The sequence below is a fragment of the Micropterus salmoides genome, unplaced genomic scaffold, assembly GCF_014851395.1.
Source record: "Micropterus salmoides isolate LMB-PRFRI ecotype aquatic unplaced genomic scaffold, ASM1485139v1 Ms_hic_scaffold_3, whole genome shotgun sequence".
NCBI classification, from domain to species: Eukaryota; Metazoa; Chordata; class Actinopteri; order Centrarchiformes; family Centrarchidae; genus Micropterus; species Micropterus salmoides.
Window position 1 is genome coordinate 9,078,062 of NW_024042261.1, and position 13,368 is coordinate 9,091,429.

General features: G+C 41.7%; 1 protein-coding gene across 1 annotated transcript in view; it reads right to left on the reverse strand.

The window, feature by feature from the left end:
* The window catches only part of LOC119883535 (endothelin-converting enzyme-like 1), a 55,377-nt gene extending 48,220 nt beyond the window's left edge, over positions 1 to 7,157 (reverse strand). The window contains exon 1 of the mRNA XM_038694232.1: positions 7,010 to 7,157. The gene's annotated coding sequence lies outside the window, so the exon portion shown is untranslated. The remainder of the gene's footprint in view (positions 1 to 7,009) is intronic.
* Positions 7,158 to 13,368: the final 6,211 nt, after the last annotated feature.

Genomic DNA, 13,368 nt, shown 5'->3' on the forward strand with positions numbered 1-13,368 from the left:
GCATTAATTTCATGCAGCAAAAACACCCAGACGAACACAGACACACAAAATATTTCTTTAGCTGTTTGCATTCTCCTTTGCTTCTGCTGATGAATTCTACATGTAGCCTGTAGGCAATATCACACGCCTTTAGACAGACTGACTGTTTTTTGGATGCTTCCCCAATATGTGTGCGTGTGTGTGCAGTGGCTAGTCGCAGTGAACTTGCTGAGAGCTGTGAAGGCGATCTGTGAAAATTGATCCCTGTTATCTCCTCTGGGAATAGCAAACTTCAGCACTGATGTCTTTAACAAGCTTTCCCTCGCCTTATGGGAGTGCTTTATGTAGATAAGAAGGAAAGAAGAATTAAACAAATAAGAAGTTTAGTGTTTACAGGTAAAATGAAAGATGAGTAGCTGGTCAGATGGTGACAAAGCATGAGGGAATGGCAGATGGGTGGTGAGTGGGTTGAACTGTTGTTTCACTATGATATGTTTTAGAGGGAAAATGGAAGACTGAATATGGGGAAATGGGGCCATGAGTGATTCTTGTCTACCACTGCAAAGATCTTAGCGGAGATAGCGTGGATGTATGGGGGCGGCCGACCCAGGACCCAAATGCATTGTCATTTGCTTGTAGACACGACCATACAAGAGAATTGCGTTCATCAGCCAGTTTTTTCAAACAAATAGGAGACTTATGAGCTAATTTTAACAAAACTCCCTTAACCGCCATGCATCATTGGACGGACAGGCAGCTGTGCACCGCAGTTTAGTTCCGTCCTCAACTTCCACTGGAAGCCTAGTGTTTCAGCAGCGGAGCGTGTAGCCTGCCCATGTTAATGACTTGTTTTTAATATGTCCTTTTTGTACTCCTGTGACCCGCTTTCGTTCTGATCATAGACTGTATATAAGATCTGCAGAGTCCACAGGGAGCTTTTCAGAATAAGAGCGTTTTGCCTGCCTGATTCTGCTGACATGTTTAAATGTTGTTGATTTAGTGATAAGTGCTTGCTTTTCTTCTACTTAGATTAAGTAGGCTACGTAGTTAAATAGTTTGTCTTTTCTGTCTCTTTAAACTGTGTTTATTGTTGATATACGATCAGCGGTCTACACAGGATATTTTATTTTGAAAATGGCTCCGTATTCTCTCCAGAGAAGAGCGGAGGGACACTTCCGGGGTGAGTTCAATCTCAAAACATTTTGCTACGTTTTGTAGCCGCTGAACTTGACCTTGGTGTGAGCACAAGCATTGACTAGAGCGGCTGTGATGAGCTTCGGCAGCCGCGACGAAGACAGCCTCAGTGGACTTTCTAACTTGGTATAAATGACTTTGTAGCAGGTGGGCCCCATGATGAAGCTCCGCCCCCACTGTGCTGAGAGTCTAGCTCCAACCTCGGTTACTCCTTATAAGCAAGGGCGTCACTTTGTGTTGAAAAGTGGTGGGGACATAGGGGCTCAGATTAGATGTGTGAAGAGACACTTAGCTCACAAGACATCATGATACGCAAACTCATTCGTTTCATCTCGTTCATGAGAACGAGACGTAAAGATCCTTAAACAGTATTCAGGTAGCACATTACATTTCAAAATATATAAATATAATAGAAGATAAGTCAGTGCAGCTCTCAGGCATTCTATGTTGCTTTGAGATCTGTTTCTCCTGTAGATCAACTTTTCTCATGTTATATCATCCCTGAGGCAGCACATATGTAGGCCTGATTTAGTCTTCCCTCCTCTTTTGTCATGTTCAAAGTGAGAGAACGGAAATTTGTCAAGAAGTTGTTAAAGTTCACATATTTGCTTCAATTTATAATCAGCAGCTTGTTTTTTTTAGCTTAAGTTCCTTTTTTGGACAATGCACATTTGTTTCTTCTATATCTTAATTGCATTTCATGTTTTCTTAATGTGCAAATAAACTTTCCTAAATACATTTTCACTTGTTATTTAACTGCAAGCTACATTTCAGAATGTTTTTTTTTTTTTAACAAATTATGCTTTAAAAATCGATGGGGACAAAATCAGCCATTTCAAAAAGTGGAGGGGACATGTCCCCAGCGTCCCCAGTGTAAATGACACCTATGCTTATTACAGCCCTGGGAATCATTTTGGGTATGATTTACATTCAGTGAACCCTTCAAAAGTGAACCCTTCACATAGCATTTAAATTTCTATGGAGCCATGACATAGATTTCATCATCTGGTCATGTCTGCAAGGGGCCGCACTGCCCAAAATGTATGATAGCACTGATGTAGAGAATACTGTTGCTGTGCATGCAGGGTGCAAAATTAAGTTTGTCCACCAGCCAATGGCTAGTGAATATTCAAAGTGTACCAGCCACTCAATAGATTACCATTGTTTTTTGGCTGGTGAGTGAAATAAATCTAGCAGCCATTTGCATATTTTACCAGCATTTGGCTGGTGGCTGGTGCTAGTTTTGGACCCTGTGTTCATGTCTGCATCCGTTGTACATTATAAGCTTTAAGGACCATACCACTGTTTTTTTTTAGCCCATTTACTTCAAATTGCATACTTAAAACTACAGCTAGCCATTTTACAAACCACACTGCAGTGTTTTACAATGTATTTTCTCTACCACTCCTGACACCCATTGGCTTTTTCAACCACTATTAAAATCCACTATTAGTGGACTCTTGAAGTCTTGAAGGTGTTTGTGATTGATTGACAGCAGCTGACAGGCTGAGCCAAGGCAGAGGAATGAGAGACAAACTTACGCTGTAGCCTACATGTCATGGGCAGACGGTGTGTTATAAATGACCCAAGTTACATTTGCAGAGAAGTGTACATGCTGTTTAATGTGCTGCATTTGAGCGGCTAACTAGATATTTAGCCTGCAATCTGACATTAGCAGAGGACTTTTCCCCAGTGAATGTTTGTTTGGTCGCTCATTTAACAAGCTAAGGTGCAAGACAAGACCAGTGTTATGTTATGTCCATGTTGAGTCAGGTAAGAAGGAGAGGAACAGGAAAGCTAATGTGGGTTGTTGTTCAAAATCTGTGGCTCATGGCTACATGTGTTGTGTAGCAGGCTGCTGTCTGGCTGTTAGTGGGAGTGTCTGCCTGTATGATGCAGTGCTGACGTTATTGCTTTATACAAATATAGGTAAAAATGAAGAGAGTTTTTTGGTTGCATGGATATAAATTCTTGATCTCTGTAGACAGATATATATAAATATAAAGGGAGCCATCATGAAAAAACATAAAATATACATTTATCCCTTTTACTTTCTGAGAGCCTGTTAGTTGATTTCCATACTTTATGAAAATTAATGGAAGCCAGAGGCTGACTGGCGCCGTGTAGTGCATCTGACTAATGAGCAAAATTGCTACCCATAACGCCAATATTTAACCTATATGTGTTTTAATTACATAACCATCATGTAGTGTCCTGGAAGTTGTAAAAACATGGCATTCAATGTTCACATAAATTACATTGTCATTGTATTTAATTCTCGGTTTTACAGAATCATCCAATCATCAACGTTCTGTCTGTTGATAGAGTTGCCTTGTCACGGCTCTACAGACCCCTATTTTTTGGTCTGGGTGCCGGGTGAACAGTGGACGGGGGAACGGGAGGGGACAGATTGAACCGTACTGGTGAAGCTCGTCGCTGGCAGGTGAAAAGAAGCAGCTGGAGACAACATGTAGCACATGTCTGCCTACACTCTCCCCATGCCAACAGCAGCAGTGATGACGAGTCCAGTGCAGAGGGGACTGAAGGGGCATCCCAAAGTGGGAGAAAATAGGGGTGGGTGGGTCTCTGTGAGGTGTCATCATCAATACAACTTATCATCCATCAATCCTCTGCCTTGTTACACACACACAATTCTAAACATGCTGTATCTATCTTGCACTTCATGCATGAGCACATACTCAGTGCTCCCGTAAGTGATCATAAATATTATTGAATTGCTGCTCAAAACTCATGCATTCGCTCTTCACAACTTTTCTCCCTCTCTTTCAAATGCACGTGCACTTTCTCATGTCACAACTCCCTAACCATTATAATATATTATGATTCAGGGATGTACACACACACACACACACACACACACACCCACTCTGAGTGGACATCCAGCTTATGGCTAATGGATTGGATCTTGTGGGTACCATCACAGGGAAAGGCATGTGTGATGAATGGCTATTTACTGAACATGACAAGGCTTAATATCTGAGAGCTCTACTAATACTGCTGCAAACACACACACACACACACACACACACACACACACACACACACGGTACATGCATGGACACTTAAAATGCATCAAAAACACACCACTGATGATTCATAGCGCCTTGTCTGTTGTCAAGCGTTTCCCATACATCTTTCCAGCAACAGACAATCACTTATTCAATTATAGCAGGGGTTCTCAAAGTGTGGTCCTGGGACCTTCAGGAGTCCTGGAGCAGACTGCACACTTTGAGGACTGGATGGACCTTTTTCTTGCTTCTCTAACCACTACTTGTAAATCCTCAGAGAAGATCAATGGTAATAAATAAGTGGGGGTCTCTGACGGGGCAGGTTCACATCGTGGGTATGAAGATTCTGCAGATGGATTACAGTTCTCCTAGCATAAATGTGGGAGATGGTTCAATACACTGTATTTGTGGTGTGAGATTGATGATGTTATGTTTCAAGTGAAAGTGAATGTTTTACTGGTGTAGATTTGCCCCCCCCCAAAAAAAAAATCCAATTACTTGAAAGTTCCTGAAATGAGCAAATGAAATGCTCATTGCAAAGGAAAGCTATGTGTGTCAACATGAGCTGTACTGAATTATTGCCACAGACTTTCAGTGGTTGAGGAGTTAACATGTGTTGCATGTGACACGTAAAGTCACCTGGGGTCAATATTGTCTTTAAAAATGTTGCCAACAATTGCTAGAGGACACATTAAATATACTACAAAAGACAGCTGTTAATAACAACTCTGTTTACTGGCAAATCAATAGTAACAAAAAACTGTTTAACCTTTGGGTCTGTAACCAAAGACATAACCTGCTAACTCTCACCAAGCATCTCCTGCAGTTTAACTACACAGCAAGCATAAGCATACGCCTTTAGCACCTGATCTGTTAGGCGTCCTCCTCAAAATGTATCACAACTATGTATATTACACTCAGCCTAACCTAACTCTTAACCATTACCATAAATACACTGAGAGCATACTTTTTTTCTCCACTGCAGTTTTTGATGATATTTTGTGGTAGCCAGAAATAAGGGCTTAACGTGAAACTCTCTGCTTTTATCTCCTCTCAGGCAAGTTACGTCACCTGAAAGCCCTCTATAAATGGGTTTATTATCCCCTAATCAAAGTGGTCACAGAGCCTGCCCCAAAAGCTTCACGGCACTCAGAGGGTTCAGCGTGGGAGTCAGCCCCCTCGAGTCTTATCACTGGTCGCCAGAGGCTGCAGTAGAGTGCTACGGTGCGTTTGTATGGGCTACAGATTTGGACACACAGCTCAAGGGTCCTCAGTAGTACCAGGAGATACTTCTTAGGCTTGTACCAGAGCAGAACCCCCTTTGTGGCGCTATTGAAAACTATTTAAGTGTGCGTGTATGTATAACACATTGGCAATATTAAAAGATCTTGGGAAAATGGGGCTCTTTATTTTAATTACATTATTAAAACAAAAGAGTTTGAGTCATTCAACATTTAGACTTGAAGAAGTCTCCCTTCCTCACTTCCTCTTCTCTCTATTATACTCACATGCACACACGCTAACAGATGTGACTAATAGAAGTGCTCTCATACTCTATTATCATTAATGACTTTCCAAACCCCTTTTCTGGATAGAGCAGTATGCCAAACTACAATTCAAAAATTTGTAATGTTGTATATATTGAACTGTATTTATACTGTATATATTGAATATCTTGGTCCTCCTGATATTAGAGTCTCTACCCAGCCTATAGCCTAAGTACTTTACCTGGTTTCCTGTTGGGCTAGTTCTGTGGAGGGAGACTTGGCAAAGAAATTCTAAACGTTTTTTTAATTTATTATTCAAATCAAAGCTGCTTGTATAGGTTGTGGGATATGCCTAATGAAACATTTTTGTATACATAAGGTCTTGAGTGATGTTCTATGAGGTGTATCAGTTTCCCAGTAAGTGAATAAGTGTTCAGTTGCACTGGGTTTGAACGGGATTCTGTATTAGTGGGAAAAGTCGCCTCACCAGCGGCGACAAGTTAAAACTAATGAGGTGCCAAGGACAACACAGCTAAAGAGCGTACAATGATTTCAAACTTTTGGATGCAAGAACTCGTGGTGCGTTAAGACGCGGACCAGACTGCTGGTGGCGCGCAGAAAAGAAAAGGAAATCCGAATTGTGAGCACAAGTGGCGGTTAGTGGTACTTTTACGCACACTTAAGCTCATTATAGTCAGTTTTTGCTTAGGATGAATTCACAGGGCGGTAGATACGTTTAATGTGGTGAATCATCAACAAGGACGCAAACAAGCTACATGAAAACGGCAACAACTAGGAGAAACGAAATAGACCTATCTAATGATAAAACACACAAACGCATAAGTTACAGATAGCCTACTCCAATTTCTGACACATTATCCTTCTGTAAAAAGTGCAACCAGTCTGTCAACTGCAGTCATTTCCAGCCCGAGCTGCTCAGCATCCACACATGGTAAAAAACAAAACCATATCTACATTTTTGTCTGTTTGTTTTGACAACTTGCCGACCGAAGCATCTCATAACTTACCATCAAAACTTATAGACCCGTTCATGGACACCGTGAAGAAAATAACTGAGGGACCATGTGCGTAATACATAAGTAGATACCTCTCATCTACGTGTCGGCTGCTAAGACGTGACTTCCAAGTTAATCTGTGGCAGTTTTCCTTCATCCTCGCTCTCCATAATAAAAAATAACCTTTAGAGAGCCCTTGGTCTGCCGTACCATACCCTTACAGTATAGCCTACACAAGCTGGTGGGAGACCCACTACCCACACCTAGCCCCAGAGCGATGAAAACTTGTGTAAGAAGACCTTACCTGTAGTGAGTAAATCAAAATCCCCTGTGCGCAATGTAAAAGTGCCTTCGCTCCGAGTGTGTAGATAGAGGAGATCCACTCCACTGAAGGTCCGACTGGATTATCCGGTCCCCCTCCGGAGATCGGCAAACACCGGGGTCCGCACCGCTTTCTGCCGCCGCTGCAGCTCACAGCCTCCGATGTATGGGGGAGAGCGAGAAGGCGGGGCGGGGGGGGGGGTCCTTCATTAACAAGGTAAGGCACAGACACGCACACCCACCCACAGTCACACAAGTTGATTTTTATTTTTCTCTCATTGTTTTTTGTTGTTTTTTTTTAAAATAGGTAGCATTTGTGTGATTATCAAGCCAAATGTGCATTTTATATTATATTTTTGGAGCAAATACTTTTAAAGGTATTAGTTCTATTCTGTTTTTGGCTTGAAATTCAGACTTTTGATGCTCAATTCTGCATCAAAACATCCCTTCATAAACAAAATCTGGCCTATTAGCAACTCTTGCACGTTCACACATATTCCATCCACAGTAAAATAAAATCCCACTGTATCCCATTGTAAAAAGGAACAGATGAATAGCCAGTAACACTTGTATTAGGTGTTAGTCTTCTGTTAATGTATCAGAGAAGCAGATTTGAATGTAGGCTGTACAAGCCCACCAGCTCAGAGAGAGAGCATCAACTCATTCTCAGATGAATGAGTCTATTTCACAGATTAATACAACATGGCTGCAACATTTTACGCTACTACCAAATCACAAAGTCTATTTTAATAAATCTTCAAACAACCACTAAACATTAACTATGGGAACATTCATCTCCATGTTGCCTGAAAATAAACTAATCAAACCAAAAGGCTGACTAATATGCAAATGAGCTGATTAACTAACTGGCCATTTCATTACTCAGATTGTTTAGTGAGAGGAAAGAGCATATGAGGGGAAGATTGTTTATTGACTCTGGAGAATGTAACCACAAATATATGTATATATATGTATCCTGGGTTCAAATTCAACCTGTGGCCCTTTGATTTACAGATTACAGTTTCCCACCTTTGAAGGCAGTCACTGTTTTCAGTATATTCTCTACCATGCACATTTATAATCCAAGTGAAGTTAGTTGTTTGAACTTTCACACATCACCGATTGCTTCATGACTTCATGACTGCCCATCTTTTCATTTACCTCGACTGCAAATGACTGTGTACTGGGTGTTTCATTCTTTCCTCTTATGGATCCGATTTCCTCAGCTAATTTGCCTTTGGCCTTGGGGGCATTTTATCCCACTCTCCCCAGCAGTTCCTGGGCTCATTTTGCTAACAGGTAACAACAGTGAAGGAAACGAGGCAAACCAGGCACACTGGCCTATAATCCGGCTCAGTGAAGCAGTGGATTTGGGTTCAGCTGTCAGCCCGCACAGAAGCAGGACACTTAGCAAAATTATGCCACAACACACGCGGCCTACAGACCCAGAATTATAACGAGCGCCCCAGCAGAGCAGAGAGGAGGTGGAGAGCCTCATGCAGCCGGGGGACGTTTATGATGAGCAGATGAGCTGGGATCAATGTCGGGGTTTGACGAAGAGAAGGGGAGGGAGTGTATGGATGAGTGGCGTTCCGGTCCCTCAGCACTTTGATTCATCCTCATTTTTATTTGGGTGTTATTTACACACCTGCTGCCACGGGGACAGGCACGGAAAAGCGTTCGCTCTATCTCTGTCTGGCTCCCATGCACACACACACATATGCAAACAACAACACTGCAAGCAAACACACACATCTGCGCTAACCTCCCCACACACTTCCTCTTGACAATAATCGAAGAGTCTATATGAGCTGCAGACTACAAGTCTATTTTTGAGCATCTAAAATTATCCTTTTTGTCCTGGTTCACTTGATTCATCAAGGTCCCCGATGAAGCAGACGTCTCACAAAGGAAGTTAAGTCAGAGACAGAGAGGATAATACTTCAATTATATACAGTGGAAAGTGTGCTGATTTCACAAGAACATTATTATGCTGCCGGCATGACCAGTGATATATACTCCACCTTCCTTGGGGATGGGTGTGATAGAATTACAGAGGTTCTGTGGCCTGCAGGTAGCTCTCAGGTGTAGCCAAACTGAAGATGGATGGAGTTGGCTTGCCTAAAAGGTGCAACAACTTAGATAAGAGGAGAAGGGAGGAGGACGAGGGGATGTTTTTTTCTCATGTCTGCTCAGCACCTGAGCCTGACCCCACCCCACGTGGCCACCCCCCTCCATCTTCCACTCAGACAGACTAATGGGGAACTGGGAGCCCCATTTATATTCCTTGCCCACCCACCGGCACCCTACCTCAGCTGTCTGAGATGCCGGTTCTACCCCCCGGAGAGGTTAAATAGGTGTGTGCTTGTGTGTATGTTCTTGTACTTTTGTTCTTATGGGAAACAAGTTTTGTGTGAGGTCTTAGTTTAGGGTAAACACTTTAATATGTAACATTTTTTAATAACAATGCATCATTATAACATTAATTTAATTTAATTACCATATATTACACTGGTAGCGTCTGTCTCATGCCAGTGGTATTGGCACTGGTGTTGATACATTTATATGAATATTTATTCTGCATGGTTTATGTTGGTCTGTTCTGGTCTGTTTTTGTTGGTCTGCTCGTTCACCTGGTCTGTTGGTTCGTCCAACACTTTGGTCCAATGTATGCTATACAGTCCAAGTGTACATGAAATGCGATCTTAAGATCCATGGCCCCTAGAGGATGATTTCTAAAGACTTTCGAGACAGTATAACCTGTCATCTAGGGCCACCAAGAACACAGAACACAGAATTTTGAATCCAGATGCAGACACTTAAGACGGAGGTTTAAACTGACAGGTGAGGATGAGGTTGACAATCCAAAAAACAAAGCACGATAACATTAACAGATGAGTAATCTATTAATCCAACACAACAGTATAAATCCAAAAGACAAAAAACAAGTTGTATAATCCAGAAACACTAGACGAATGACAAAACACTGGTAGGGAGAGCCATGAACATGAGTAGAGACGATGGTGAACACAGTAGTGAAACAATGAACTGCCCACTAGACGCTAGTGAGACAGAAACTCAAATACCTGAGGGAACGGAGGTAATGAGACAAGGGTGAAACACATTAGGGCAGGTGCAAACAATCAACCTATAAACACAAGGAAAGGAAGTTAAGCAAGACAATGACACTAGGGGCAGACTAACCACAACCACTTCGGTAAAGCAGGTGGCAGTATGTAGAACATTAGCTCCAACAGTGATGGGAAGTCAACAGCAACCGCCAATAAAACAAGAAGAAGAAGAAGAGCAGCGGTTCAGGATGGATGGTGAGAATTTCCCTCGCAAATTGCCCTGAAAACAGAGACGTGCAAACAGGAAAAACTATTTCTTCTGCATGAATAGTTACTGACAAGTTAGTATTTAGTATTAATAAATTAGAGTCCAAGACTGTACTTCTTGCCCAGGAATTTAATGAATAAAAACAACCTAGGGGTTGCCTAATTTAGCCTTCTTATTTCCCTTATTTTCACATCCCAATGTTGACAGGCATGCCCAGAACTGAGACACCACCATCAGAAATTACTCTCTACCAATCCTTTGGTCCATGGCAAGGTATCTTACGGAAAACATAATTTTCATGATGACTGCTGTCAATCTTTCCCCAGGGGATGAATGTTTACAGTATTTCTCGATTGCTTAAACACATTTCTTGAAATGATGCCTCTTTTTCTCGAAACTCTAAACACAAATCCACAACTTCTCACCCAATACTCCAAACATCCCAAAATGAAGCTCTCCACTCAAAACCATTCAATCTCGCTGAAAAACCAAACTTTGCCCTCAGACATGAAACACAAGCCCTCAAAAACACACACACTACAACAGTCTTACACACCGGTGAGAGAAACTCAAAACAATACCACAAAAACTGGTTATTAGTAATGTTGCTTGTGGTTCTCCCCCTTCAGAAACAGTTTCACATGATGAACACAAAAAAAAAAACAACCAAACAACTAATTATTCTGCCCCAGCATCCTGTCTTTGATCTGGGACAGGCCAGAGATTCTTGTTCTCCACCTCCTTCACCACCTCCTCCTCCTCCCTACTCCTGCTCCGCCTCCTCATCTTCCACCTATCCCATCTCCTCCCCATCTCCTCCTGTTCCTCTTCATTCACCTCTTCCTCCTACTCCTTCTTCTCTAAGGTGTCCTCTACCTCTTCTTTCAGATTTCTCTGGAGCCATTGTTCCAAAATTGACTGAACTGACTCTGGTCGTTTTATCTATCTATTGAAGCTTCTGATTGGTGTGTTGACTCTTTGTGTTTCCACCTGGGTAGCTGTGAGCTCAACCTGTTCTGATTGAGTGAACAATATCGAATGTGTTTTCTCAATGGTCAAATGGTGTTAGCAACGAGAAACGAAGGGATTTCTGTGTAGAGTTTAGGGAAATGGGTGTGCTTTTTCAATAGCCTGCTTATAGTGTTTAAGCAATGGAGAAAAACTGTAACACTTGGACTTTTCCTCTGGTACCACTATGAGACAAGAAATCTATGGGGCCAGACTGCCATGAAATCTATGCTCCACAGAAGATTAACCCTTAATGTTTTGGATACTCCGTGAGCTTTCTGCCACCTCTGCAAGACCAAAATGTCAATTTTTCACACAACATATCACTTAATCTAATAAGCATATTACAATAGCTCTGCTGAGTGCATCCATGCACCCAAGGGGTTTTAGAGTTTTTCTCCATTGCTTAAACACTATAAGCAGGCTTTTGAACTACAATTTAAAAACTATAACTCCAAGCTAAGCACACCATTTCCCTAAACTCTACACACAAATCCCTTCATTTCTCATTGTCTTCACCATGTGGTCACTGAGAAAACACTAACATTCAATATTGTTCACTCGATCAGCACAGGGTGAGCTAAATTAGCCCACAGCTACCCAGGTGTAAACACAAGGAGTCAAAATTGATAACACACCAATCAGAAGCTTCAATAGAAAGATAAAAGGACCAGAGTCAGTTCATTAAGTTTTGGAATAACGGATCCAGAGAAATCTAAAGGAAGACATGTAGGACACCGGTGAGGAGGAAGAGGAAGAAGAGGAGGAGAAGGAAACGCAGTATGGAGAGGAGTAAGGGCTGAAGGAAGAGGAACAGTAGGAGGTGGAGGTGGAGGAGTAGGAGGAGGCAGAGCAGGACTAGGGTGGAGGAGGAGGTGGTGAAGAAGGAGGTGGAGGAGGAATAGGGAGGAGGAGGAGGTGGAGAACTAGAATCTCTGGCCTGTCCCAGACCAAAGACAGGATGCTGGGGCAGAATAATTAGTTGTTTGGTGTGTTGTACTGTACAGCACAATAAGAAATGTGCAAATGTTTACATTTGTTTTTTCTTTTGTGTTCATCATGTGAAACTGTTTCTGAGGGGGAGAACCACAAGCAACATTACTAATAACCAGTTTTTGTGGTATTGTTTTGAATTTCTCTCACCAGTGTGTAAGACTGTATTGTAGTGTGTGTGTGTTTTTGAGGGCTTGTGTGTTATGTCTGAGGGCAAACTTTGGTTTTTCAGCGAGGTTTAATGGTTTTGAGTGGAGAACTTCATTTTGACCTGAAAATAGGACGTTTGGAGAATTGGGTGAGAAGTTGTGGATTTGTGTTAAGAGTTTCGAAAAAAAGAGGCATAATCCCAAGAAATGTGTTTAAGCAATTGAGAAAAACTGCAATAAGATCTAACTTGCCCATGTGTCGGCATATTCATACTCAACAGAACTGAAATGTAATGTGACTGTAAATATCTGTATGTGTTGGTATGACCAGCTGGGTCTCCGTCAGCTCACTGAATTTAACAAGTACAAAAGAATGTCATTTTCTAATACTGGCAGATAATACATTTTTAGTTGTATAATTATAGATTACAATAAGACTTCTTTTGTGGTGAAAGTTTTACACATTTTTAAATTCCTGAGTAAAATTCACTTTCTGATTTAATTAAATTGAAACTGACTTGAGCCTCATCTAAATATCCATGTGCATGTCCATGTTTGTGTGTGTGCCAGTATATCGAGCCAGACGTCTGAAATGTCTCTGGTACTGATAGAAAATGAAATGAACCATAATGAAGATGGACAAGAACTTGGCTCTCATTCCATCCACCTTCCTCCTCCTCCTTCTCCTCCTCAGCTTTCTTCTTCCTATCGTCTTTTTTCTTGTGTGAATCCTTTCCTTTCTCTTCCTTTCCATTTTCTCCTACTCTCATTTGAGTCCAGGCCCCAGCTTGTGTAGCTGGTGACAACGTAGGTCAATTCTATTTTCCTGTCAAACACAGGAAACCGGATTTCT